Source organism: Saccostrea echinata, unplaced genomic scaffold (assembly GCF_033153115.1).
Source record: "Saccostrea echinata isolate AGI-Se365-2 ecotype Australia unplaced genomic scaffold, CSIRO_AGI_Sech_v1 ptg000016l, whole genome shotgun sequence".
NCBI classification, from domain to species: Eukaryota; Metazoa; Mollusca; class Bivalvia; order Ostreida; family Ostreidae; genus Saccostrea; species Saccostrea echinata.
The window spans coordinates 7,258,559-7,264,861 of record NW_026889765.1 but is presented as its reverse complement, the minus strand read 5'-3'; positions in this window follow the sequence as shown (position 1 = coordinate 7,264,861).

Sequence of the window (6,303 nt, the reverse complement as noted above, 5' to 3'; positions counted from 1 at the left end):
AATCGGATAAAAGGAATTCAACGGCGCGTTACTATCACAGTAAGCACGGATATATATAAAACACACTGTCGTGTTGTATGAACAAGCATATTACCTTTAACTGCGCGAAGATCCATATTTTATCTCCTCTGAAGCTAAATTCACTTACGGTACTTAAATCATTCATGGCGGCTTCATCTACATGTAACCAACCTTAAGATCACTTGATGTTATACATCTGTAATAAGTTTAAACAGTTACGGAAATTATATTACATCAATTTTATATTGTTTAGAGAATGTGTTAATAAATGAGCTACTAACATTATTATATATACATGTATATATCATTTGAAAGATGAAAAAGATTATAAGATATCGATAAGAATTGGTTTACTTGGTAACATAGAAGGAATTGTTAAGAAATTTTTTGTCATATAAGTTGCAAAAAAGTTTATGTATATATCCAGATCCAATGACATTAAGCCAAAAATTTACTTTATTTAAGTTTTACAGAAGGATAGAAAAGTATGTGTGAAAAAGTATTACATTGCAAAGGACAAAATGCTCAGTAAATGGGTATTATATGATGTGTACAACAAGTGACTACAAAATTAAATAATATCTTTCTTTTTTTATTTCTAATCTCTTGATATGTCGTTATTTATTTTTTGATAAATAACACCATCAACAAATATTTAAGTTTTATGTACATTATTTAATTACAAAGAAAGTGCACTGTGTGTTAATCTGGTGGTGAGTGGTTTATTTTGTCTGCAAAAGAATTTGTATGAAAAAAGCTTCAAAAACATTAATAAGGATATCCATCAAATAAATCACGTTATCATATTCTTAAAAAAAATGTGTACAAAATATCTTTTTCTATCAACTCGATTCTTTATTATATGTGTATTTAATTCAAATATATCATAGACAGGGTGTATACTCGGATAATAATTAGAAAGAAAATCCTTACAATTACTGTAACCGGTAGACCATCAATTCGCATCAGAAAATATGGGGTTGAAATATAGACATTGTCTTTCTGATATATTTTCTATTTATCAATATAAATCTGAATAATATGCAGATTTTTAATTAATGGGTTATATGAAATATGTATTTTGCAACAGTGTTTTAGTTAGTAAGCAAATGGTAATTAAACAAGAAGTGTTTTGTGAAATACTGATACCCCCGTATGGCAGTTCATAGTGAAGGTTAAAGTTTCTCGAATGCAAGTCAAACAGTCAAAGATCAAGGTCAAGAGATCAAAAATGTTGGTACCCAAAGAAAGGTCTTGTCCCACGTAGTACACATGTGAAGTATGAATGCCCTAGCTCCAACCATTCAAAACTTATGGCCAAAGTTAAAGTTTTTCAAAAGTATGTCAACCTCCAAGGTTGAGGTAAAAAATAGTCACACCCAAAGGAAGGTCTTGTCACAAGGAATACACAGTGTGAAATATGATACCCCTAGTACCAAGCGTTCAAAAGTTAGGGTCAATTAAAGTTAAAGTTTTTCAAAAGCAGATCAAAGTCTACGGTAGAGGTCAAAAGGTAAAAATTGTTGGTACCTAAGGAAAGGTCTTGTCACAAGAAATATACCAGTGAAATATGTAAACCATGGCTCTAGCCAATCAAAAGTTACGGCCAAGGTTAAAATTTTTGCAGACACACATACAGATGGACGGATAGGGCAAAAACTATATGCCCCGAATCTTCGATTACGTGGGCACAATGGATGACGTTATAAATGCAATTGAATAATGACATGTTATTTCTATATACGTTAAAATCATGCATAACAGTTTGGTATATACTAGTAATAAAGATATTACTTTGTAATGATATTCTGAAGATTCTTTGTTTTCATCCGGAATCTTCAGGACTGATGAACAGTACATAGAGAATATATTTAATATCTAGTGTTGGATATGATATTTATTTCACGGATGGGACAATCATTTTTTATATTTTCAATGGTGCAAAGCACGAGTGAAAATATATAGAAAAAGTCTTACTGGTTAAATAAATTCCATGTACAACTACAAAAGTTTGAATTTTCTGTGTACTTGTATCTGTTTTTTCTCTCCTCTGCCCATATCACCTATTAGCGTTCTTTTTGTACTGCAGTGGTACATGTACTTCTCTCTCTATCTAAAAATTGTATTTTTTTTAAACACTTTATGAATAGAAGAAAAAAATTATCGCGAATTTGTTATTTTAGCTGAAAATAACATTTTTGTTATTTTCACAGTGAAAACGTGTCTTTGAAAATTTCAGTATTATTCAAGGGATAAATTACATTATTTCACTGTTGAAAAATGTAATAAAAAGAGCACTTTTCAGTCAGAATGTGGCTGTGGCTCCTGAACATGTTCAGTATTGTTGGAGTCTTAATTGTTCTGGATTTAACCGTCATACCTACCTATAAAATGCCTGAATATTCTGTCCATGCATTTGGCGGCTGGCGAAAAATGCCATACAATATTTACATTTTTGCACAAAAAACATAAAATGTTCAACAGTATTGGAGTTGTATCGCAGCCGATAATTGCAATGGAATGGAAACACCAGATTAGAAAAACATAAAAGCAACGGTAGAGCGACCATAATTCCCGCGTGGAGCTCTCCGCGCGATCACACATGAAAGCGAAACGATAAACACAGAGCCCAACCTCATTAATCATGAGCTTGTTTCTCGTGCCAATTATAAACCAATAACTAAGGTTATCTGGTGAAGATTCTAACCATTTTGAGAGAAAGAAAAAATATGCTGCATTGTTACATAATGAGCTTTTCAAGGTTACTCAGTGCAAAATGTTACTACCTGAAATGTTATCCAAGGCATGTAAGATATCCCAAACAAAACTACTGTATAACATGTAAACTATAGTTTAGAGTAGTTTTCTTTTGGTAACTATACTAAATCAAAATGCCACAGTTATCACAATATTATAAATCAAAGTTTTCAAAGTTATCACTATAGTGTCATAGTGATCACTATAGTAAATCGTATAAATCAAAGTGTCAAATTTATGTCTGTTACAGTAGCTAATTAAGTTTTGAAAGTGATACATATAAGTGTAACTTTAGTGAACTAAAGTGTCAAAGTTATCAATATTATAACAGGAAATTTAAGTTTTCAAAGTAATTCATTTAACTTTATAGTGAATCAAGTGTCAAAGTTATCACTATAGTTAATTCATTTTTACTGTGATTAAAGTCTCGATGAATTTCACAATTTAGGTAATATCCAGTATTGCCGATTTTTATTTTATTTTACCAAAGATATCTTTTAATGTCTTCTATTTTCAATTTCATATAAAACATGTAAAAATTCCATGCACTTTGCATGCAATTCTTTATATTTTAATTTTTATTGTTTGAATAGGATACTTTTTGAAACATTTTGTTCAATAAGATATTGGTAAGATATTTCTTACACGAATAAAGGTGTAAATTATATTTAATTTCATTTCGTATTTTTTTTTACTTGATATTATCAATTTTGATACAATAAATGGAAGACAACTGATATTATGTTTCATATGTATGGCATATTTATACGTCACATTATACAAATGTTAAAAAATACTTTAAACAAGATGTACAGGGTTTTCACCTTATATAAAGCGATACAAAGTAAAGCAAGAAATAACGATAGTAAATCAAAGTGTCAAATTATCACCATAGTAAATTAAAGTGCCAAAGTTATCACTATAGTAAATCAAAGTGTCAAAGGTATCACTATAGTAAATTAAAGTGCCAAAGTTATCACTATAATTATTCAAAGAATCAACGTTATCACTATAGTAAATCAAAGTGTCAAAGGTATCAATATAGTAAATCAAAGTGTCAAAGGTATCACTATAGTAAATCAAAGTGTCAAAGTTATCACTATAGTAAATCAAAGTGTCAAAGGTATCACTATAGTAAATTAAAGTGCCAAAGTTATCACTATAGTAAATCAAAGTGTCAAAGGTATCACTATAGTAAATTAAAGTGCCAAAGTTATCACTATAGTAAATCAAAGTGTCAAAGGTATCACTATAGTAAATTAAAGTACCAAAGTTATCACTATAATTATTTAAAGAGTCAACGTTATCACTATAGTAAATCAAAGTGTCAAAGGTATCACTATAGTAAATCAAAGAGTCAAAGTTATCACTGTAGTAAATCAAAGTGTCAAAGTTATCACTATAGTAATTCAGAGAGTCAAAGTTATCACTATAGTAAATCAAAGAGTCAAAGTTATCACTATAGTAATTCAAAGAATCAACGTTATCACTATAGTAAATCAAAGTGTCAAAGGTATCAATATAGTAAATCAAAGTGTCAAATTATCACTATAGTAAATCAAAAGTGTCAAAGGTATCACTATAGTAAATTAAAGTGCCAAAGTTATCACTATAGTAAATCAAAGTGTCAAAGGTATCACTATAGTAAATCAAAGTGTCAAAGTTATCACTATAATTATTTAAAGAGTCAACGTTATCACTATAGTAAATCAAAGTGTCAAAGGTATCACTATAGTAAATCAAAGAGTCAAAGTTATCACTGTAGTAAATCAAAGTGTCAAAGGTATCACTATAGTAATTCAGAGAGTCAAAGTTATCACTATAGTAAATCAAAGAGTCAAAGTTATCACTATAGTAATTCAAAGAATCAACGTTATCACTATATAAAATTAAAGAGTCAAAGTTATCAATATAGTAAATCAAAGTGTCAAATTATCACTATAGTAAATCAAAGAGTCAAAGTTATCACTATAGTAATTCAAAGAATCAACGTTATCACTATAGTAAATCAAAGTGTCAAAGGTATCAATATAGTAAATCAAAGTGTCAAATTATCACTATAGTAAATCAAAGTGTCAAAGGTATCACTATAGTAAATTAAAGTGCCAAAGTTATCACTATAGTAAATCAAAGTGTCAAAGGTATCACTATAGTAAATCAAAGTGTCAAAGTTATCACTATAATTATTTAAAGAGTCAACGTTATCACTATAGTAAATCAAAGTGTCAAAGGTATCACTATAGTAAATCAAAGAGTCAAAGTTATCACGGTAGTAAATCAAAGTGTCAAAGGTATCACTATAGTAATTCAGAGAGTCAAAGTTATCACTATAGTAAATCAAAGAGTCAAAGTTATCACTATAGTAATTCAAAGAATCAACGTTATCACTATATTAAATCAAAGAGTCAAAGTTATCACTATAGCAAGTCAAAGAATCAGAGTTATCACTCTATTAATTCAAAGTTTCAAATTTATCACTGTAGTAAATCAAAGAGTCAAAGCTTTCACTATAGTAATTCAAAGAGTCAAAGCTTTCACTATAGTAAATCAAAGTGTTTAAGTTATCACTATAATATTGAATCAAAGTGTCAAAGGTATCACTATAGTAATTCAAAGAGTCAAAGTTATCACTATAGTAATTCAAAGAGTCAAAGTTATCACTATAGTAAATTAAAGTACCAAAGTTATCACTATAATTATTTAAAGAGTCAACGTTATCACTATAGTAAATCAAAGTGTCAAAGGTATCACTATAGTAAATCAAAGAGTCAAAGTTATCACTGTAGTAAATCAAAGTGTCAAAGTTATCACTATAGTAATTCAGAGAGTCAAAGTTATCACTATAGTTAATCAAAGAGTCAAAGTTATCACTATAGTAATTCAAAGAATCAACGTTATCACTATAGTAAATCAAAGTGTCAAAGGTATCAATATAGTAAATCAAAGTGTCAAATTATCACTATAGTAAATCAAAGTGTCAAAGGTATCACTATAGTAAATTAAAGTGCCAAAGTTATCACTATAGTAAATCAAAGTGTCAAAGGTATCACTAAAGTAAATCAAAGTGTCAAAGTTATCACTATAATTATTTAAAGAGTCAACGTTATCACTATAGTAAATCAAAGTGTCAAAGGTATCACTATAGTAAATCAAAGAGTCAAAGTTATCACTGTAGTAAATCAAAGTGTCAAAGGTATCACTATAGTAATTCAGAGAGTCAAAGTTATCACTATAGTAAATCAAAGAGTCAAAGTTATCACTATAGTAATTCAAAGAATCAACGTTATCACTATAGTAAATCAAAGTGTCAAAGGTATCAATATAGTAAATCAAAGTGTCAAATTATCACTATAGTAAATCAAAGTGTCAAAGGTATCACTATAGTAAATTAAAGTGCCAAAGTTATCACTATAGTAAATCAAAGTGTCAAAGGTATCACTATAGTAAATCAAAGTGTCAAAGTTATCACTATAATTATTTAAAGAGTCAACGTTATCACTATAGTAAATCAAAGTGTCAAAGGTA